Consider the following 24,732-nt stretch of genomic DNA (forward strand, 5'->3'; position numbering starts at 1 on the left):
GCTTCTCGTGACGAGTTGTGTCATGAATTCACAAATCCACTTTGCGGCCATGTAGCTGGAAGTAAGGCAAACATTCAAGCATTTGAGCGCTGCGTGTTACATACGCTGCAGGGGAACACCTTCGAAGCCTTCAACCGTCAATCGAGCTGACGTTCGTCCAGCGAATCACACAGTTGCCTGCTGTTCGTAATCTTCATGTGTACCGAAAGAATCTAATTTTTTATTTTGTCGCAGATTATAGTGACTTGCAGGAATACGTTCTTTCTTTTTCACTTCAGACATTGTGGAAAGACAGAATGAATCGATACTCACAGTTGTCACTATTGAGTGAATGTGAAAAAGAAACACACGAGATAAGGTTACAGTTTATTTCCCAATGTGTGACACTATAATTGAAAAGGCAATATGTATACTAGTGATCCTTAAGTGAGAGATATAACCGTCAATTGGTTGTGAGAACTTTTTCTGTCATTTATCGCCTCTGTCACCTCCGGCAAACATCTATATGCACAGAACGCCTAGCTGCCCTTTGGTTCAGACCCCACGTTAAACTGTACGTCACCTGTGACGGACTGTGTAAGTCAATTCGGAGGTGAGAGAATCAGTCAGCAACAGCCGGCCGAGCCACAAGCAGCCACAGGGAAGTAATCGATTTTGTGACGTTTTACGAGTTCCTAACCGGGAGCGAACTTTATAGTTTCATCTCCATGCTTTGGTAGTTTAGTTTCTTGAGTTTCCGCGTGTTGCTTAAATATTTAATAGACACAGTTGTCGCGTTTTCGTTTGAATCGGAAAGTGAACCGATTTTGTGACCTATTACAAATTCCTAATCAGGAGCGAATTATTTAGTCTCACATGTGTGCTTTGGTAGTTCAGTTTTTTAATCTTTGCGTGTTAATCTAATTTATTGGACACTCAGTTCTTGCGTTTCCCTTCGTGTCTACAGTAGAGTCCCGTAGCGCGTGTCGATTGTCCTGGTTTGTCTGAGTAGTGTAGTTTTCCACGGTCTTTAGCATGGATAGGGACTGTGACTGTTGTGTGCGGATGCGAGCTGAGTTTGGTGACACTTCGCTCTAAGCTCCAGGCTACGATGACTTCGGTTACACAGCTTAAAGCTTAAAGCAGCAGTGGATGGGTGTCACTCTTATGGGCTGGCCGTGTGGATCCAACGTACGTCCCCACGTCTGAGTACGCCTATCGAACCCCCCCCCCTCCCCTCCACTGGTGACCATTCCAGTAACTGCTCGCGCTGTGGTCGAGTGGGAGGTCGTCTCAGGGTGTGGAGGCGGCAAAAGACTTCCCAGGGGGCTGCACGTAAGGCCTCTCGAGTTACTGTGACAAACATGTTCCAAGTGCTGTCTGTGGCTGACATTGTCCCTCAGCCAGATGCAGTCGCTTTTCCTGTTTCAGAGGGAACCTCTCAGCCTGCAAGATCCGGGTAATCACAGAGGGTTGTATCATTGGTAGCTGGAAGCTCCAATATTAGGCGCGTTGTGGGGACCCTTACGGACATGGCTGCCAAGGAGGGGAAGAAAGCCAATGTGCACTCCGCGTGCATACTGGGTGGAGTCATTCCAGAGTGGTGGCTCACGTCGGTACCAGTGATTTGTGTCGCTTTGGATCGGAAGAGATACTCTGTGGTTTCAAGCAGCTAACGGAAGTGGCAATGACTGCCAGTCTTGCTTACGAGATGGAATCAGAGCTCATCATTTGCAGCATAGTCGACAGGACCGATTGCGGATCTTTGGTACCCAGCCGAGTGGATCGTCTGAATCACTCAGACGGCTCTGCGACCGTATAACCTGCAAAATTCCTCGACTTGCGCAATAGGGTGGTGATGTTTCTGGGAATAGGTCAGGAGTCCACTACACGCAGGAGGCGGTTACACGGGTAGCAGGGTCTGTGTTGCGTGGATCTGGCAGTATCTTAGGTTGGAGGGTCTCGGGGAAATACAAAAAGGCCTTCAGTCTCAAAGGGTGCAGGTTGAACATAGAAAGAACGTAGATACAGGAACCATCGGTATAACAGTTTTAAATTATCGTGGCTGTGCTGGGAAAGTGCCAGAGCTCCAAGCGCTAATAGAAAGCGTTGATGTTCAAATCGTTATAGTTCAGCCGAAATTTTTGCGAAGAACCTAACGGTGTTTCGAAAGGCTAGGCCAAACACAGTTGGCGGTAGCGTGTTTGTTGCTGTTAGAAGTACTTCTTGTAGCGAAATTGAAGCAGATAGTTAGTATGGGCAGAGGTCATTTTGGCCACCGAAATAAAATAATAATTGGATCCTTTTGCCGACCTTCCAAATCAGATGATGGAGTTGCTGAAAGATTCAAATAAATCTTGAGTTTAATTTCAAACACATACGTGACTCATACAATTATAATTGGTGGTGATTTAATTTGCCATCGATATGTTGGCGAAAATGCATGTTTAATTCCGGTGGTTCGCATAAAACATCATCCGAAATTGTGCTAAACGCATTCTCTGAAAATTATGTCGAGCATTTAGTTCGTGAGTACACGCGAATAGTAAACGGTTGTGAAAACACACTTGACCTCTTAGCAACAAATAATCCTGAGGTAATAACGAGAATAAAAACGGATACAGGGATTAATGAACACAGAGTTGTAGCGATACTAAATGTAGCAACCCCCAAATCTTCGAAAAATAAATGAAAAATATAGTTATTCAAATAAGCGAATAAAAATTCCCTTGACGCCTTCCTGAGAGACAATCTCCACTCATTCCAAATTAACAATCTAAGTGTAGACTAGATGTGGATTGATTTCAGAGAAACAGTATCGACAGCAACTGAGAGATTTATACCAAATAAATTAACAGACGGCGGAACTGTTCCCCCTTGGTACATAAAACGGGTCGGAACTCTGTTGCGGAAACAATCAAAAAAGCATGCCAAAATTAAAGATTGGCGATCTTTTACAGAAGCTCTAAATTTAGCGCGGACATGAATGCGAGATGCTTATAATAGTTTCCACAACTAAACTTTATCCCGAAACCTGGCGGAAAATCATAAAGAGATTCTGATCGCATATAAAGTATGCTAGCAGCAAGACACGGTCAATGCCTACTCTGCGCTCTGGCAATGGAGATACTATCGACGACAGTGCTGCGAAAGCAGAGTTACTAAACACAGCCTTTCAAAATTCCTTCACCAAAGAAGACGAAGTAAATATTCCAGAATTCAAATCAAGAACAGCTGCCAACATGAGTAATTTAGAAGTAGATATCCTCGGAGTAGTGAAGCAACAGAAATCACTTAATAAAAGCAAGTCTTCTGGTTCGGACTATATACCAATTAGGTTTCTTTGAGAGTAAGTTGATACGATATCTCCATACTTAACAATCAACCACTCGATTGAATTACAGACCCATTTCATTAACGTCGATATGCAGCAGAATTTTGAAACATATACTGTGTTCGAACATTATGTATTACCTCGAAGAGAACGGTCTATTGACACAATCAACACGGATCTAGAAAATATAATTCTTGTGAAACACAACTAGCCCTTTACACATATGAAGTGATGAGTGCTGTTGACAAGGGATTTCAAATTGATTCTGCATTTCCAGGCTTCCAAATGGCTTTTGACACTGTAACACACAAGCGGCCTGTAGTGAAATTGCGTGTTTCAGGACTACCGGATCAGTTATTTGACTGACTTCGTGATTTCCTGCCAGAGAGGTCACAGTTCGTAGTAACTGACGCAAAGTCATCGAGTAAAATAGAAGTGATTTCCGGTGTTCCGTATCTATAGAAAATCTGTAGAAACGATTTAGGAGACAATCTGAGCAGGCGTTTTAGATTGTTTGCAGATAATACTGTCATTTATCGCGTACTATACTCATGACAAGATCAAAACAAATTTCAAAACGATTTAGAAAAGATATCTGAATGGTGCGAAAATTGGCAATTGACCCTAAACAGTGGAAAATGTGAGTTAATCCGCATCAGTGCTAAAAGGAGTCCCTTAAACTTCGGTTATACGTTAAATCAATGTAATCCAAAGGCAGTAAATTCAACTAAATACCTAGGAATTTCAGAGACGAAGACTTTAGATTGGAAAGAACGTACAGAAAATGTTGTTGGGAAGGCAAACCAAGGACTGTATTTTATTGACAGAACACGTAGAAAATGTAACAGCTCTACTAAAGAGAGTGCGTACACTAAGCTTGCCCGTCATCTTTCGGCTGCACACACCTGTGTTGAATGTGTAACTGCCAGAAGTTTCACTGTTGTATGTTGGTTAGTTATTTTTTAGTGCTGTATTGATTAGAGCGCTATGTCGCACGGTTTGCGAATTTCGAGATGGCAGAGGTAGAGGAGCAATGCGTCTGCATTAAATTTTGCGTGAAAATCGAGAAGACTTTTACAGAGACACAGCAGATGATGCAGGAAGCCTACGGCGATGAGTGCTTAGGCCGTACTCGGTGTTGCGAGTGCTTCACACGGTTTCAAAATGGCAGGACGGAAGTTAAAGAGGACCTCGTGCAGAACGCTGTTTGACGTCTACTGACGACGCTCATGTCGGGAACGTCAACGAAACCGTGCGTGCTAATCGGGCACTGACTGTCCAAGAGACTGCGGAAGAATGGAACATTTCATTTGGTTCATGTCACGAAATCCTGATATAACATCTTGGAATGTATCGTGTTGCCGCCAAGTTCGTCCCACTGCTCATGGGTCAAGACCAGAGAGATCCTCGCCTCGCGATCAGCGAAGAGCTTTCGGATCTTGCAAATAAGAACAAGCTGTTCCTTAAGAGAGTCATAACCAATAATGAGACGTGAGTTTACTGTTAAGATGTTGAGACCCAGGTTGTCTTCACAATGGATCAGAAAAGATTCTCCAAGATCAAAACAAGCTCGTCAGGTCAGATGTAAAAGCCATGATGATAGTTCCCTTTGAATCTGAAGGATTAGTTCATTACGAATTCGTGCCACTGTGACAAACTGTTAATCGGTGGTACAATCGGGACGTGTTGCGACGCCTGCGAGGAAATGTGAGGACAAAATGACCTGAAATGTGGCGAGACAATTCATGGTTCTTGCATTACTATAACGCTCCTGCACATTCATCCCTGTTGGTGCATGACTATTGCACAAAAAACGAAATCGCTGTGCTTTCTTATCTTCCGTACTCTCCAGACCTGGCCACTGCATAATTTTTCTATTTCGAAAGTTCAAAACCCCGTTGAAAGATCGCAGATTTGCAACGGTAGACGAGGTATAAGAAAATTCGCAGACGGCACTTCGCGCGACCCAGCAGGAAGCGTACCAAGACTGCTTCCGGAAGTGGACACGGCGTTGTGAGTGGTGTATCAGTTGTGGAGAAGAGTGTTTCGAAGGAGATCATGCGCAGTAAGTCAAAGGAAGCGTGGAAAAAGTCCCGGAATATTTTGAACTGACATCGTATTGCTCCGCGGTCTGGGGTCCTTACCAAATAGGATTAACGGGGTACATCGTGAAAGTGCAAAGAAGAGTAGCACGTTTTGTATTATCGCGAAATAGGGGAGAGAGTGTGACATACACGATACAGGATTCTGGATGAGCACCATTAAAACAAAGGCGTTTTTCGTTGCGGAGGGATCTTCTCACGAAATTTCAATCAGCAACTTTCTCCCTTGAATGTGAGAATATTTTGTTGATGCCGACCTACATAAGGAGAAACGATCATCATAAGGGAAGTCAGAGCTCGCGCGGAAAGATACAGGTATTCGTTTTTCCGCGCGCTCTTCGAGAGCGGAATAATAGAGAATTATTGTGAAGGTGGTTTGATGAACCCTCTGCCAGGCGCTTAAATGTGATTTACAGTATATCCACGTAGATGTAGAAGAAGAGAGCGTACCACATTCAGTAGGTCCAGAACTGTGGTGTTCAAATCAGTTTTGGATTGAAGTTAGTCTTACCTAATTACTTATCAACGTAAAGATAGACCTCCGCACTGCCCTCAGCAGTTGCTGAAGCTATTAATAACAGCAGCTTTGCGCGTCTATCGTATATCATATATAGATGTAACGGGTATAAGTGCAGGTATTTTTTTACGTGGTATCTCAATATGTGCACAGTTAAACATCACTATGTTGGTTGTTTTTCTCTGCGTCGAACAGTACTTACAAACACGTCACAAACGACCTGATGTTTTACGCATAGTCCTAACTGCAACACTAAGCGGACTACGCCTGTCAGTATAGATTATCGGTTTTGCGTCCACACTGCAACACCTGCCTTGCTGCCCAGGGAAAAAATAAGCATTAATGGCTTGCCCTTGCCATATGTACTTGGAAGTACTAACCAACCTAAAAACATACTACTTATAATAGCTATAATTATTTGTCTAAGAATGATATAAGTGCTGATGTAATGTTCAATACACCGTCCTCAGTCACCGAAGTATCTGCACTTATACCAGACACACGCTGTATAACAGAGCAGACCATTATTGCAGAAGAGTCTATTATATAATCTGGAAATTTCTTATAGTTTAGCGTTGATAGAAACCAGCCCCACGAAAGCATAGCAGACGGTATTCGCACTAGAGATACTCCATGACTAATTGATTTGTACAAAATATTGATGTTTATAGTTTAAACATCGATGATTCAGTATCGATACTGTAATTTTTGAAACATCATTTCATCGATGTCAAAGAAAAAATATCGACCCCCGATGTTTTGGGAAAAAAAGAAAAGACAACCCACTTCTTTCGCAACGTAAATAAATCTTTTTCTGGACGTGCCTCATAACGACACCAGTGCAACACCCTTGTCACTTGTCAAACATGACCGGGGGAGGAGGGGGATAGGGGGAATTTTCTGTATCCAACAAACGAGGCTAACGACGTTCTCGTGCTGATTCTTCACACAGGGTGCACTTGGTGTGCGGGTATTATAATTATCAGTGCAAAGATAGTTGGTATAACAAACAGAACAAATTATTCTGTGACGAGCCACTGGGAAAGGTTCCTGATATCACGACACTCAGCATACATCCTTGTTTAACCCATGAACCTCTGTCGGAAGCATTTAGACTCACCCTTTATTTTCTCTCTGTCTAGTTCGTGCGACAGGTGTTCACATTCGGAACCACACTTCGCCCTCAATCCAGAAAAAAATCGATTTGTTAGAAAATATTATGTTTACATTTTGCACGGTTACTACCAATTGAAAACATCACCATATGTGATATATCAGTGTTGCTCGATCCTACATTCTAAAACATACGCGGCAAGGTGCTTTAGCATGTTCGAAGAGTAAACCATCAAGGCTTTGGTTACAGCCGTTGAAATGGCAGTCAGTGACCGCAGTGACCACATGCAGAAACATTACAGGAAAACAGAGAAACCAGATTTACGGAGCGGACATTGTAAAATAGCCCAAGAAAACTACAAATTGCAAACTGGGACAGAAACTGATCTACCAACAAAATTCAGTTATTATCTGAAAGATCGCCTTCTAGATAAACAAGACTCATTATAACTATGGAATCACACCATCGGTACTATCTACCCAAAGCTACAAAAAACTACATTTAAATATTTGAGCTTTAAAGCCGGATAGCATCCGAAAGACTCTTCCCAAAATTAGAATATGCACTCTGTCAACAAAGTAACGGACTGGAAGGAAACCGTATCAAAAAATGTTATTTTTATAGCTTCCAGACGAAATGTTGTGGATATACTCGTATCATGTTCATTATTTCCGTATTTAAGTATAAGTATGATATTAGATGTATCGGTTTGGTGATTTTTAACCATTACACGGATTCATCATTGAACATCAATGTCAAAACATCGATGATTTGGGGTTGATTATCATCGGCCATCGATGTTCAGCCGTTGATGCTGAAATTGGAATCAGCGTCCATGATTTGTCAACATTGCATGTTCCTAATTCTCACTCTAGCAGATTGCCGTTTTTTCCATTTCTCTTGCTGGCATGCGTGAGTTCTCGATGTTGACATCTGAACTACATGTATTGTTGATGTGACCGTTATGTTTTTCAGTATCCTGTTGCGTCTAAAAACAATTGCAACATACGTTTGCGAACGGCAATATAAAAAACAATATTATTTGTTGAGAGTTAGAGCATACTATGGTACGAACACGTGGGAAACTCTAACAAAAAAAGGGACCTGATGGTGGACATGTGCTAATTTATTAGGGACTAATTTTCATGATACTAGAGAATGTATAGAGGGTAAAAACTGCAGGGGAAGACAGAGTTTGTAGTATATCCAGCAAATAATTGAGGACATATAATGTAAATGCTGCTCTGAGATGAAGAGGTTGGCACAAAAGAGGAATTCGTGACGCGCCGAATCAAACCACTTAGAAGACTGATGACTCAAAAAAGGGAACAATGTCAAAAATAAAAGTCTTCTCAATAATGAGGAAATTAAAATAAACTATATAACTTTTGCTATTCGTAAACGGTATACGAATACTCGTTGTACAGCAATTGTGAGGCTCGATAGTTTGCAAATCATTGCATTGATTTGCTAACAGAAATAAGAATATAGGTATAAAGGTGAGTAAGTTAAAAGTATAAAATACTTCTATTCTTGTTAGTGTGAAGTTTACGATCATTCATCGTCTAACACTTCATTACGTCTTCAGGGATGGAGAAGACGAGAAAGCTGCAAATATGCCGATGTTGGTGAAATTATTTTGTTTGGTGCTATTGTCCGCCTCTGTTGCTGAGTGGTCAGCGCGGACGACTGTTATGCAAAGGACCCGGGTTCGAGTCCCGGTACTGCCAGGTACTTTTCCTCGGTGGGAGGACTGGTACGTGGTGCACACAACCTCGTGAGACCAACTTAGGAGTTACCTAACCGATTAGTAACGCTTCCAAGGTCAAGAAACGCAACGACAGGAAGAACGGTATGCTGACAACATGGCCGTTCAAACCGCATCCGGTGCGCCATTGGTAGAGGACGACATGGCATCCAATCGGGACCTATTATACCCTCTGGGTCAGAACGCGGAATTTTCCCTTTTTACACGCTGCTATTATAGTGGTTAATTGGTCGTTATATGATCATAGGTAGAAAGACGCAAGAATCTCCGAGTGGTGTGCAAAGTCAGAGTGTGTGAAACTCCCAAGAACGCGACTATCAAATGGCGCATCGATAACGAGGCACTTCACACGTCATGTCCGTTGACCAACTTGTGTCCTCACCAGCGTACCATGAGTTAAGGAAAAACTTCGAATCACATTTCCGCTGGTGTTCAGGTGTTTGCAAAGTAGCACAGATAGTTGAGCCAATAATCCAAACGAGGAAATCTGTGACTTCCTTACAGCAAAAACTGAGCAAAGGAACTCTAATCAACTTGCGATTATTCGTTGTAGATTTCATACCTAGGCTGTATAAGTATCTAATATAAGATGACAATATCAATCCTGAAAACAAAAACACCGACTGTCGTAAATAAATACCATGTTAGAACTACAGTTGCTAACACACCAAAACAAAAGCATAATTTTAATTTTCTGATGACGATAGCGTGCACAGAACAAAGTACATGACTCAGCATGAAAAATTAAATGAACAATAGAAGGTGGGGCAGCACGAATTGTCATTGGTTTGAATTATGGAAGAGCGTTTCGGAAATGCTGCAAACCTGATCTGGCAGGCACCTGAACGTAGTCGCCAACTATCCCGAGGAAGCCTGACGTTCCAAGGACCGGTTTGAATTGCAGAACCTAAGAATAGCCTCCTACGTATTGCTCACGTAGGAACCGCGAAGACAAGATTAAACTTACTACAGTGCGCTGAGAGGCGTTGTTTCCGCGCTCCAAACGTGAAATGAACGTTAAGATATCCAAATATGTGCTAAAATGGGAAATAGCCTCCTCCCAGTCACTCCACTGTGGTTTGCAGAGTACGGACGTAAATGAAAAGTATTACGTTGCTTTAGATGAGATATAGTTGTGGATATTCCGTCGAAGATCTCTTAGAAGCACATTACGTGTGGTACTTGAGTGTAAATGTGAGGAAACAACGAAGCATTTTGAGGACACCAAAGGAATTCAGGATCGGAGCATCCGAATAACAGTTGGCTCTGAGCACTATGGGACTCAACTGCTGTGGTCATAAGTCCCCTAGAACTTAGAACTACGTAAACCTAACTAACCTAAGGACAGCACACAACACCCAGCCATCACGAGGCAGAGAAAATCCCTGACCCCGCCGGGAATCGAACCCGGGAACCCGGGCGTGGGAAGCGAGAACGCTACCGCACGACCACGAGATGCGGGCTGAATAACAGTTCAACCATTTTGTAAACTGTAGTTAGTTTGATCATAACGCAGATAAGGTACACTATGCAGGTCCGCGGGTTTTCTTTATTTGTGGAATACACCTTAGTTTACAAACTACGACACACGTTAGCATTATCGTCGTCGTGGCCCAAGGTACGTTAGATACTTTGCACTGCTTAGTCGTCATGTACGCACAGATCAGTAACGAAACATTGCACTTAGTGTTCAACATAGTGAAAGGCAGTGTACTAGCATGTTGATTCATGATGTATTTTCTTGTTTTTCAGGTGCAGCTCCGACTGTTTACGGGGAAATTCGCAGGTAATGCAATGCCCTCACCACTCGCATTTCAGTCTCTGTGGATCGTGCAACTGAGAGATACTATATATGTCGAGTCACTTAGTTGATGTTTGCAAGGAGCGTATTTCTGCTAAGAGTTAATTTTTGCACACTTGTGATAAGTATTTTGTGAGACATAAGAAAATAAAAACGAACATAAAAAACCCCACAAGTCTACGCTTGTTCAGTAGTTGCAGTCTTTCGCTCATTGTGTCTGGCTGTCGAAAAGGGGGATGCTGCATCTTAATTTGCTCCGTCCCATTCGTGAGTTTTCCCCATTCAGAAATGATAAAGTATTTTACTGAGTATTAGATGTCCTTATAAAGTGCTTACGTCGACCAAAGCGGATTCCTTTTTTTCCTTGTAGTCGTCAGTCACCTCTGACGAAACTGTGATTTCGCTAACATTTGGCTGAAAGATAGAAAAGAAGATTCGAGTAGTTAATTTGGCCTTATAGTGTTTTCAGTTCTCTTCGCTAGGTATTATTTACGTGTTTTCTCTCAGACGCTGGCTTATGTTCCCTGTCACACTATACGGAATTAAGTGATTGCGTTATTTTATCGTGAGAAGTACCTAGTAAGGTGCTGCAAAGCGAAATTCGTCGCTTCCATGCTACTTGCACATCTTTCTTACTGTTGTGTGTGATGCGGTCGTCTTTTCTATATTGCTTTTACTCATTTGCGCGAACTAATGACTACTCTCTCTCTCTCTCTCTCTCTCTGTGTGTGTGTGTGTGTGTGTGTGTGTGTGTGTATGTGGGTGGGTGGGTGGGTGGGAGGGTGAGTGGTGGGCGGATGATTGGGGGTAGGTGTGTGTGTGTGGGGGGGGGGGGGTATGTGAGCGCATGCGTGCGCGGTTTTCTTCGTTTCATTAGTGACACCACTCACTTTTCCCATAGAATTGTAAAATTGAAAGGTGCTCTCATGGTGCTGTAGAAGAGATGAAACAGAAGGTTGACAAGGAATTAAAGAAGTTTAAACAACACTGAACACCGACAAATCTTATGTGCAGATGCACTCACCACTCTACTTCCGTCAAACTGAGTAATACGCGAATTTAATTATTACAAAAAAGTCTAAAATGCAATGTAAACACAAAAGTCAGTTTACGATATGTGAAAAATATGGGTACAGGATCTGAGTGCAGCTTCATGAACACAGTTACTCCGCTGAACGGCTTGATTTGTTTATTTATGTTTATCATTTCCTTGTAATAAATATGGTACAGGAGCAGTCATTGGCCGAACATGAACAACGGAAAACTTCGAAATGAGACACTAGGATAGCAGCCCATGGTTTCCACCACCTTATGTGAAACAATACAACATATCTTGAACCAGACACAACGTGTGAGCGTAACTGCGTAACCAGATATGCGAATGTTACCATGTAAAACTTCGCACTAAAAGGACACGGTCAATAAGTGATTGTGCGGACCAATGTGTGTAAAATTTCTATTCTACTTTCTAAACTTGTGTGGCTATTTGGCTGTAATAAATATATTATTATAATAATTTAACGAAGAAAATAATTCCTGTTTATACAATATGAACCCGCAAATCTTTGTACACATCTACATCTACGTGATTACTTTGCTATTCACAACAAAGTGCCTGGAAGAGGGTTCAATGAACCACCTTCAAGCTGTCTCTCTACCGTTCCAATCTCGAACGGCGCGCAAGAAAAACGAGCACTAAAATTTTTCTGTGCGAGCCCTGATTTCTCTTATTTTATCGTGATGACAATTTCTCCCTATGTAGGTGGGTGCCAACAGAATGTTTTCGCAATCGGAGGAGAAAAATGATGATTGAAATTTCATGAGAAGATCCCGTCGCAACGAAAAACGCCTTTGTTTAAATGATTGCCACTCCAATTCACATATCATGTTTGTGACATTATCTCACCTATTTCGTGATAATACGAAACGAGCTGCCCTTCTTTGTACTTTTTCGATGTCATCCGTCAGTCCCACCTGATGCGGATTCCACACCGCACAGCAATACTCCAGAATAGGACGGACAGCGTGGTGTAAGCAGTCTCTTTAGTAGACCTGTTGCACCATCTAAGTGTTCTACCAATGAATCGCAGTCTTTGGTTTGCTCTACCCACAATATTAACTATGTGATCGTTCCAATTTAGGATATTTATAATTGTAATCCCTAAGTATTTAGTTGAATTTACAGCCTTCAGATTTGTGTGACTTATCGCGTAATCGAAACTGCGCGCGCGCTGACGTGTGTGTATGTGTGTGTGTGTCTGTGTGTGTGATTTTCAGCATAGCTCCGAAGAACGCCTGTAGCAGTTTCAGCTAAACTTGATTTTCTTACTAACTGAGTGTAGCTGCTATGTGGAAGAGGACGGGTTATAAGATTTAGCAGCATAACTCTAGAACGTGTAGAGCAATTTCAGTCAGTCATGGGAAGTCGCTCTGGATGCAGCATACACCTAGAATATCTAGAGGAGGGGTGAGAACTTTGGGATGCTTTCAGCCAAACTTGGTACCCGCATGATCTGCCGTCTAGAAGAAAATACTGATAAACACAATCCTGAGGATGCGCTTAGGAGGGGAGTGACGTAAAAATAACCAAAATAAGCCGACAATAGTGGCGGTATCATGGTTTTCTGGATGCAAGACTCGCTGGCGACAATGTCGACATCCCATGTCATAACAATCGGCGTAAAAGAGGGACAGCCGTGTAAAAATAATAGAAAAAGGCCTGCTGGGGAAGAGAAGCAACCACGCAACGCCGAATAATTAGTGGCATATAAAGGAAGACAAAAAAATCTGCGATTAATGTAATTGTTCTATTCAACGGAAGGATCGGTGGCGGGCGTATATCAAGGTTTTGCTCCACCTAAATTTCTTTGTGTGCAGAATGCTCAGACGAAGAATGAATTGTATTTTGCTTTACATTATTTCCTCAGATGTCTTTGTCGATTGAACTTCTTGTGGGAAAGAGGGCATAATAATACAGGAGCCTGCTTTGTAGTAATATGTCTTGGTTGATACTGTGCGCATTAAATTAACAGTGCCTTTAGAGTTTATGTTCAGTACAATTTGCTTTCTTAGCCGTTCTCATTGAAGGTCGATAAACGTCACTGTAGACAACTTCCTTTCTTATCGAGAGAGGAATTTTGCATGCGCACTGTCAAGTTCTTTACTGCGTGTTTACATTGCATTATATTGGATTTTCATCCGTTACTTGAGCACTGACCGAGCGGGGCGGCATATTCGTAAGACACTGCACTCGCATTCAGGAGTATGCCAGTTCAGATCACCGACCTCGGTTTTTCTACATCGCTTAAGGCAAATGTCAGGATTGTTCTCTGGAAAAGTGTACGTTCATTTCCTTCGCCATCCGAACTTTTGCTTAGTCTCTGATGACGTCGTCTCGACAGGATGTGAAACCATAATTTTCCTTACTTCCTTCTCTTGTGAGTAAGGACAAAAATGTCTGCTGTAGTGAGTCCTGGTACACTGAGAAACATTTCTGTACCCGATTGTTATACCTTCATAAAATTTTACCACCCAAAAGATGCGTAGGTAAGTCAGACAGCCCGAGGAAGATATTTCGCCCTTCAGCGCCTATAAAACGGTAATAACACTTCCTTATGGAGTGCGCATGTACAACAGATAAAGGATATTGCTGAACGCCTTCTAGTAGGCCTAATTAGTGTTGCGTTTGTTTTCTTTTCTAAATGTTTCCCTTTATGATCGCAAAGCACTATCCACTTATTACCAGCAGATCTTGGCCGTCGGTATGATTCATCTATCTCCTTCGAAATGACACAAGCTTGTGTGTTAGATCCTGTCCGGTCAATTAGAAACATACCTGTCATTTGCCACCATGTGAACGGTACATGGCGACTGCCTAATAGATTCTGACGAAACTAAACGTATAGTTAAATAATAAAAGATTTTTGTGTCTGCCCATTACTCTGGGGAAATTTGCAGCCTCATAGGCTAGCGCAGTTATGTTGAAAGCTGATGCGGTACTTACGCGTAGCTTCGTACTCAAAGGAGCCGACATGTAATTCTAAGTGTGCTCGGTAATTCTAAGTGTGCTCGTTCTAATGTATGTCTCGTCCGGTTTGTAAGATGACTGGAAGCAAATGTCAGAACAATTACATGTGGAATGGTAGTGTAGCTGTGAGGCTCGAACCGTGACCTCGCGGTAGCTCTCTTCTCATAAAAAGTGGGGCGCTTCGCCTATTAGCCTCTTGCCCTTTACTCTAAGAACTTTTCTTTCTAGTGTAATGTGTATCAATCCAGTCTCGTCTAAACAAACACTGTGGAGAAGACACTGAATTACTGTTCTATAAAAGAACACTGTTCTTCACTTCAGCTTTGTGTCACATTTACAGTGGTAAACAAATGAACGTAGAAGTTAACGTGAGTCATCGATAAACGCCTGTGGAAAATGCTAAAATCGACTTTAACTTCTGATTAAATGTAGTTGTTGCATGATGTTTGATGCACTGTATCACATACAGTATGTGATCAAAAGTATCGGGACACCTGCCTGAAAGAGACAGGTTCGTGGCGCCCCCCATCGGTAATGCTGGAATTCAATATAGTGTTGGTCCACCCTTAGCCTTGATGACAGCTTCCACTCTCGCACGCATACGTTCAATCACGTGCTGGAAGGTTTCTTGGGGAATGGCAGCCCATTCTTCACGGAGTGCTGCACTATGAAGAGGTATCGATGCCGGTCGGTGAGGCCTGGCACGAAGTCGGCGTTCCAAAACATCCCAAATGTGTTCTGTAGGATTCAGGTCAGGACTCTGTGCAGGCCAGTCCGTTACTGTCGTGTAACCACTCTGCCACAGGCCGTGCATTATGAACAAGTGCTCGATCGTGTTGAAAGATGCCATCGCCGTCCTCGAATTGCTCTTCAACAGTGGGAAGCAAGAAGATGCCTAAAACATCAGTGTAGACCTCTGCTGTGATAGTGCCATACAAAACAACAACTGGTGCAAGCCCCCTCCATGAAAAACACGATTACACCACAACATCACCGCCTCCGAATTTTACTGTTGGCACTACACACGATGGCAGATGACGTTCATCGGGCATTCACCATACTCACACCCTGCCATCGGATCGACCCAATGTGTACCGTGATTCGTCACTCCACACAACGTTTTTCCACTGTTCAATCATCCAGTGTTTACGCTCCTTACACCAAGCGAGGCGTTGTTTGGCATTTACCGGCGTGATGTGTGGCTTATGAGCAGCCGCTCGACCATGAATTCCATGCTTTCTCACCTCCCGCTTAACTGTCATAGTACTTGCAGTGGATCCTGATGAAGTTTGGAATTCCGACCCTCTTCAGCTGTCGGCGGTCTCTGTCAGTGAACAGACGAGGTCGCCCTGTGCGATTTTGTGCTGTACGTGTCCCTTCACGTTTCCACTTCTCTATCAAATCGGAAGCAGTGGAACTAGGGATGTTTAGGATTGTGGAAATCTCGCGTACAGACGTATGACACGTGACGCCCAATCACCTGATCACATTCGAAGTCCGTGAGTTCCGCGGAGCGCTCCATTCTGCTCTCTCACGATGTGTAATGACTACTGAGGTCGCTGATATGGAGTACCTGGCAGTAGGTGGCAGCACAATGCACCTAATATGAAAAACGTATGTTTTTGGGGGTGTGCGGATACTTTTGATCACGTAGTGTACGTACACCAGAGCAAGGTTCCTATACTACAGTCAAATCAACAAGCATGAATAGGTTGCGGGAAAATGAGAGAAGTTTCACGTCTATTGTTCACTTGAGAATTGTGTTCCACTGAATTCTTGCGATGATGAATGTGAAAAAATTCAAGGAGAAATGAATATTAGAACCTAATAATGACTTATTGCTATTAATCATATCAACTGTAATGTAGTCACTGTTTTCACGAGCTGCGTAATGGAAAAAAGTATTGCAGTTGCTTGCTATTTTATGAAAACAAGGGCTTTGTTTGAATGTAAATAAGATTCTTTTGCGTATTAGGTCTCACCTTTATGGAACACTGGAAATAACTACAAAACGTACGTTTCGATCGACCAACGACCCTCTTCAAGGCGACTAGTTCAGTCACACTGAAGAGAATCACCACAAAGGTGACCGAAACGCTGGATTTTTAGTTGTTTTTAGTGTTCCGTAATAGCGTGGTCTAAGACACAAAAGGTCTTTATTCAAGTAGGCTCTGGCCGTACAAGCCTACGCTATTGCAGTGGTTGGACAAAAATATGGAAACTCCGCGAGAAGTGCACGGTTGAAAATCAGTGCAGCTGAGTCTGCGGGTTGCGCTGTTGTGTTTGAACACGAACAGCACCTGTGGACCGTTCTCAACATGTTAGATATATCAGTCGTGGTCATAACAGTGCTCTGTGTATTGTATTTTATTGTATTGTATGTTAACCGGGGACCTAGAAACGACGGAGAGGCTCCGACTCCACCGCAGCCGCAGTGGTCCACAACCCCACGACAACTATCGCAGTCCACTTCACCCCTCCGCCGCCCCACACCGAACCCAAGGTTCTACAATGTTCTGTGTAGTTCTGAGTGCATTATGTCGGAGCTAAGTAAATTTGAACGTGGTCAAATTGTTGGTGCTCGAATGATGGTTGCTTGCGTGACCAAGGCAACCGGTTCTGCGACCATGTGGGCTGCAGATTCCTCGACTTGCGCCATAGGGTGGTGGGGTTTCGGTTCCGCTGGATAGGTCAGGAGTCCACTACACGCAACAAGCGGCTACACGGGTAGCAGGGGTTGTGTGGCGTGGGCTGGGTGGTTTTTTAGGTTAGATGGCCTTGGGCAAGTACAGAAAGGGCAACAGCCTCAACGGGTGCGGGGCAAAGTCAGGACATGCGGGGACCAAGCAGCAATCGGTATTGTAATTGTCAACTGTCGAAGCTGCGTTGGTAAAGTACCGGAACTTCAAGCGCTGATAGAAAGCACCGAAGCTGAAATCGTTATAGGTACAGAAAGCTGGCTGAAGCCAGAGATAAATTCTGCCGAAATTTTTACAAAGGTACAGACGGTGTTTAGAAAGGATAGATTGCATGCAACCGGTGGTGGAGTGTTCGTCGCTGTTAGTAGTAGTTTATCCTGTAGTGAAGTAGAAGTGGATAGTTCCTGTGAATTATTATGGGAGGAGGTTACACTCAACAACCGAGCTAGGTTAATAATTGGCTCCTTTTACCGACCTCCCGACTCAGCAGCATTAGTGGCAGAGCAGCTGAGAGAAAATTTGGAATACATTTCACATAAATTTTCTCAGCATGTTATAGTCTTAGGTGGAGATTTCAATTTACCAGATATAGACTGGGACACTCAGCTTTTTAGGATGGGTGGTAGGGACAGAGCATAGAGTGACATTATACTGAGTGCACTATCCGAAAATTACCTCGAGCAATTAAACAGAGAACCGACTCGTGGAGATAACATCTTGGACCTACTGATAACAAACAGACCCGAACTTTTCGACTCTGTATGTGCAGAACAGGGAATCAGTGATCATAAGGCCGTTGCAGCATCCCTGAATATGGAAGTTAATAGGAATATAAAAAAAGGGAGGAAGGTTTATCTGTTTAGCAAGAGTAATAGAAGGCAGATTTCAGACTACCTAACAGATCAAAACGAAAATTTCTGTTCCGACACTGACAATGTTGAGTGTTTATGGAAAAAGTTCAAGGCAATCGTAAAATGCGTTTTAGACAGGTACATGCCGAGTAAAACTGTGAGGGACGGGAAAAACCCACCGTGGTACAACAACAATGTTAGGAAACTACTGCGAAAGCAAAGAGAGCTTCACTCCAAGTTTAAACGCAGCCAAAACCTCTCAGACAAACAGAAGCTAAACGATGTCAAAGTTAGCGTAAGGAGGGCTATGCGTGAAGCGTTCAGTGAATTCGAAAGTAAAATTCTATGTACCGACTTGACAGAAAATCCTAGGAAGTTCTGGTCTTACGTTAAATCAGTAAGTGGCTCGAAACAGCATATCCAGACACTCCGGGATGATGATGGCATTGAAACAGAGGATGACACGCGTAAAGCTGAAATACTAAACACCTTTTTACAAAGCTGTTTCACAGAGGAAGACCGCACTGCAGTTCCTTCTCTAAATCCTCGCACAAACGAAAAAATGGCTGACATCGAAATAAGTGTCCAAGGAATAGAAAAGCAACTGGAATCACTCAACAGAGGAAAGTCCACTGGAGCCGACGGGATACCAATTCGATTCTACACAGAGTACGCGAAAGAACTTGCCCCCCTTCTAACAGCCGTGTACCGCAAGTCTCTAGAGGAACGGAGGGTTCCAAATGATTGGAAAAGAGCACAGGTAGTCCCAGTCTTCAAGAAGGGTCGTCGAGCAGATGCGCAAAACTATAGACCTATATCTCTGACGTCGATCTGTTGTAGAATTTTAGAACATGTTTTTTGCTCGAGTATCATGTCGTTTTTGGAAACCCAGAATCTACTATGTAGGAATCAACATGGATTCCGGAAACAGCGATCGTTTGAGACCCAACTCGCTTTATTTGTTCATGAGACCCAGAAAATATTAGATACAGGCTCCCAGGTAGATGCTATTTTTCTTGACTTCCGGAAGGCGTTCGATACAGTTCCGCACTGTCGCCTGATAAACAAAGTAAGAGCCTACGGAATATCAGACCAGCCGTGTGGCTGGATGGAAGAGTTTTTAGCAAACAGAACACAGCATGTTGTTATCAATGGAGAGACGTCTACAGACGTTAAAGTAACCTCTGGCGTGCCACAGGGGAGTGTTATGGGACCATTGCTTTTCACAATATATATAAATGACCTAGTAGATAGTGTCGGAAGTTCCATGTGGCTTTTCGCGGATGATGCTGTAGTATACAGAGAAGTTGCAGCATTAGAAAATTGTAGCGAAATGCAGGAAGATCTGCAGCGGATAGGCACTTGGTGCAGGGAGTGGCAACTGTCCCTTAACATAGGCAAATGTAATGTATTGCGAATACATAGAAAGAAGGATCCTTTATTGTATGATTATATGATAGCGGAGCAAACACTGGTAGCAGTTACTTCTGTAAAATATCTGGGAGTATGCGTGCGGAACGATTTGAAGTGGAATGATCATATAAAATTAATTGTTGGTAAGGCGGGTACCAGGTTGAGATTCATTGGGAGAGTGCTTAGAAAATGTAGTCCATCAACAAAGGAGGTGGCTTACAAAACACTCGTTCGACCTATACTTGAGTATTGCTCATCAGTGTGGGATCCGTACCAGATCGGGTTGAAGGAGGAGATAGAGAAGATCCAAAGAAGAGCGGCGCGTTTCGTCACAGGGTTATTTGGTAACCGTGATAGCGTTACGGAGATGTTTAATAAACTCAAGTGGCAGACTCTGCAAGAGAGGCGCTCTGCATCGCGGTGTAGCTTGCTCGCCAGGTTTCGAGAGGGTGCGTTTCTGGATGAGGTATCGAATATATAGCTTCTCCCTACTTATACCTCCCGAGGAGATCACGAATGTAAAATTAGAGAGATTAGAGCGCGCACGCAGGCTTTCAGACAGTCGTTCTTCCCACGAACCATACGCAACTGGAACAGGAAAGGGAGGCAATGACAGTGGCACGTAAAGTGCCCTCCGCCACACACCGTTGGGTGGCTTGCGGAGTATAAATGTAGATGTAGATGTAGATGAGGTGTTCGGTATTTCGAGACTCTGCATCGAGAATTGACACCGCATACAAGGGAAGCTAACTCACAATCCGCACGCAAGAGTGTGTTCTGTGATCGTGAAAGACGGTCATTGAAGAGGATTGTGACGCAAATAAGAGGAAGAGAAATGCAAATGTCTCTGCAGAAGTGAATGTCGCAATCGCGCACCCAGTCAGCACCAAAACTACACGCATGGAGCCCCATAAGGTGGAAATTGCAGGTCGAGTTGGAATTCCAAAACCAAGTGCCGAAGCCATGAGACCTGGACCATGAGGCGATAGAAGAATGTCATTTGTTCGGATGAATCTTTATTCGTACTGTTTTCAACTTTGGCCGAGTTTACGACACAAGAGTGAAACATAGCGGGTGTTCGGTGACGATTTGGGTAACTATATCGTGATATTCCATGGGCACTATGGCTACTCTGCAAAGTTGTCAGCACCAAGTGCCGAAGCCATGAGACCTGGACCATGAGGCGATAGAAGAATGTCATTTGTTCGGATGAATCTTTATTCGTACTGTTTTCAACTTTGGCCGAGTTTACGACACAAGAGTGAAACATAGCGGGTGTTCGGTGACGATTTGGGTAACTATATCGTGATATTCCATGGGCACTATGGCTACTCTGCAAAGTTGTCAGCATTTTGTCTGGTAAGGTCCATTCCCTGGTACTTTGTTACTCAATGGTGATGCTGTGTTGAATGGTTCAAATGGTTCTAAGCACTATGGGACTAAACATCTGAGGTCATCCATCTCCTAGACTTAGAACTACGTAAACCTAACTAACCTAAGGACATTACACAGCCGGCCGCGGTGGTCTAGCGGTTCTGGCGCTGCAGTCCGGAACCGCGGGACTGCTACGGTCGCAGGTTCGAATCCTGCCTCGGGCATGGGTGTGTGTGATGTCCTTAGGTTAGTTAGGTTTAAGTAGTTCTAAGTTCTAGGGGACTTATGACCTAAGATGTTGAGTCCCATAGTGCTCAGAGCCATTTGAACCATTTTTGACATTACACACGTCCATGCCCGAGGAAGGATTCGAACCTGCGACCGTAGCAGCCGCGCGGTTCCGGACTGAAGCGCCTAGAACCGCTCGACCACCGCTGCTGTGTTGACAGGGGTCCTGTTCACATAACTCTCATCGTCCAGAACTGGTTTGGTGAGCACGAGGATAAACTGTCGTATATCCCTTGGCCAACACAGTCACCAGATCGCTCTATTATTGAGTCTTTGTGGTCTCCTTTGGAGAGACGGGTGCTTACCGCTATTCACTTCCATAATCGTTATCTAAACTTGCCACTATTTTGCAGGAAGAATGGAAGAAGATTCCCTTGAAAACGATACAGGTTCTGTATTTATCCCCTTCGAGACGACTGGAAGTTGTTCTCAGTGCCCTCGGGTTTACTAAAGTTTATTAGACATGGTAATTTGTTATGTTTCGGTGTTACCAAATTTTTGTTCCGCCCCTATCTATCGAGTGCTAGCTGCTTTATTTCAAGTGGTATCTGTTAAATAAGTTCGCATAGATTATTAAATATCGGACGTTTGTCGTGTGGAGAACACAACTCCGTCAGCGCAGAATACTTGCAGCACGAAGGGCGACCCGTGTCTTTGAGAACCGACTGCAGCGGTGCGCCTCGCTGCGACCGTTATCTGCGCTCTGGCAACGAGGCGCTGATAATCCCAGTCGTTTAGAGGCAGCACGAGTGTGTTTTGAGGAAAGACAAGTGGTTTCGGAAGCGAGATTTCCAAGAACTACAGCTACTTGTCGGCGACCCACGCTTCGAAAGGTCACGTATCCGAGCTCAGGAGCTTAGGCACAGCCTCACCACAGTGTAATCAAACCTTAGTTTTTGTTTTCCAGTGATACGTGTGACGCGCATATTATGTCACTGCTGACAGGGAACATCTCTCGTCTCGAACAACAATTTTATACTCAAACATTTGTACACAAACCCATCTCACATTTCTAACTACGCCTGCGATTGTGTTGTGCTTGGTTTGTACGCAACAACGCTCACAGTCTTGGAGGAAGGGGAGAGGGGGTTAACACACCAGCCAGTCCGTTACCTCAGCAAGTAGTTGTCGTGTTTAGCATTCTTGTGTCAGTACCACCATACATGTACAGCAAAAATGAACGAAGCTATTAATTAATAAATTCTTCTTGGACATCCAGCCGCATCAGATGATTAAAATCCCACGAGCTTTGAATCGACCTCTCCTAGGCCATTGTCGATCGGTAAAGATTGCCATGTCGCAGTATCCTCGCCGTTATGTAGCCGCTGGCTGTGACGTCACTGGTGCTCTCTTCTTCACCAAATGTGTAATATTCAAATGTGTGTGAAATCTTATGGGACTTAACTGCTATGGTCATCAGTCCCTAAGCTTACACACTATTTAACCTAAATTATCCTAAGGACAAACACACACACCCCATGCCCGAGGGAGGACTCGAACCTCCGCCGGGACGAGCAGCACAGTCCATGACTGCAGCGCCTAAGACCGCTCAGCTAATCCCGCGCGGCCAAATGTGTAACGTTTTCCTCCGACGAACGTTTTAAGTGTTGTGACATCAAAGTTAGGAAGGCGTTATCCAACGGAAGTGGGCGCTGATGACCTCGCAGTTGAGCGCCCAACAAAACCAAACATCATCATCTAACGGAAGACGTTGTAGGACAGGATAATGACACTTTCCCGATGTTTTGGTTCAGCTGATTCTTCAGAAATATGAAAATGCATTTTACTGCCCGATTGAAGCTACATTTGATAGGATAGTGATGAAGAAAACGACTTTATAGACTTCTGTTGTTTTGAAAATCAGCCTTATGCAATCACAATTTTTTTTTATATTTACCCAGACATGTTTCAGCATCTATGTGTCATCGTCTGTAGGTCAAATTTTTATTTCTGTAAAGTAGAATATCAGATCTTATAATAACTTAACTGTTGTACGCCTAAGAGCTACAATGTGTGCAATGTGCTATGTTTTGTTTAGACACTCATCTTAAACTTAAGTCGCTAGATGAACTGCATGATTATACACCGGTTTCTGTGTTTTTTTCGTCGTTTTTTTTTTTTTTTTTTGACAGCATGCCGTGAAAAAGAAATTAATGCGTATTTATCCAGAACTTTTCCGTGGGTAGAGGTTATGAGCGTTTCTGTACTTACATTTCTTCGTCCTGTTGCGTGTCTGGTTGTTGCCGGCGGTGTGGCCGAGCGGTTCTAGGCGCTTCAGTCTGGAACCGCGCGACCACTACGGTTGCAGGTCCGAATCCTGCTTCGGGCACGGATGTTTTTGATGTTCTTATGTTAGTTAGGTTTAAGTAGTTCTAAGTTCTAGGGAACTGATGACCTCAGATGTTAAGTGCTTTTTTATTCCAGTCTCTGAGCACAAATGAATTCTTTAGACGATGACCGGTTTCAGTCTGTAATGACCATCCTCAGATCTTTTTACACCATGTCCTAAAGTGATACGGCCATAATGGCATCGTCAAAACATATAAATATAATCAGCATAGCATCGAGGGGTCGCAAGAGGAGGTCCTGGTGCTCGAAGACAGGCGTTTCACAATCTGCGCAATAGCGAAGAAAGTGAAAATCAATCATGGACGAGAATTCAACATATTGCACGATATTCTGAACATGGAAAAGGTCTCCGACCGCTAGTTTTTGCTCTACGACTACGCTGCAGCTTATTCTTCACGTGAAGCTTTTTTCCAGAGATCAATTTTTACATCACGCAGCTATATGCTCCAGACAAGGCACCCAGTGATATATTCCTCTTTCCTCGGATAAAGAAACCATTGCGTGTTATTGCTTTCCAGGTTGACGACGAAATGATTTTAGGGAGGAACTTTTCCTGCACAGCCAAAATTCAGACTTCTATTAGCAAGGCCTCCACCGATGGGAGAAAAAAGTGTCGCATTGAAGAGAATTCGAGAATGTGATCAAAAACTGCAGTTAATTTATTTTTTAGGCAGCAGCTGCTCACGCTACAACCATTTGATGTAATTTGTCCTGTTGCCTAATCCCTTGAGACAGGCAGCTTTGTTGGAACACTTTCTGACTTTTCACTTACCGTGGAAAGAGTTCTGGTGTAAGTTGCAAGACCCCTACCCCTCTTAGCTGAGTGGTCATCGCTTCAGAGAACCGCACAATGACCCTGGGTTCGGCGTGGGGCGTCGCTGGGGTGAGTGGGTTTGTGAACCACTGAGGGCTACGGCGGGACGAAGCCTCTCCGTCGTTTCTAGGTCCCCGGTTTAAGACACAATACACAATACCTAGTACGAAAGTCACGCTGAACAGTTTTTAGTGACCCGTGGTGTGCAAAATGTAGTATGTTGTTCCGACATAATTTTTAATAGCACTGAAGTGGGCGCACACTGCTGCTACCTTGCAGGAACCATGTAAAAGTCGAGAGTT

This window comes from Schistocerca nitens, chromosome 1 (genome assembly GCF_023898315.1).
Source record: "Schistocerca nitens isolate TAMUIC-IGC-003100 chromosome 1, iqSchNite1.1, whole genome shotgun sequence".
Lineage (NCBI taxonomy): Eukaryota > Metazoa > Arthropoda > Insecta > Orthoptera > Acrididae > Schistocerca > Schistocerca nitens.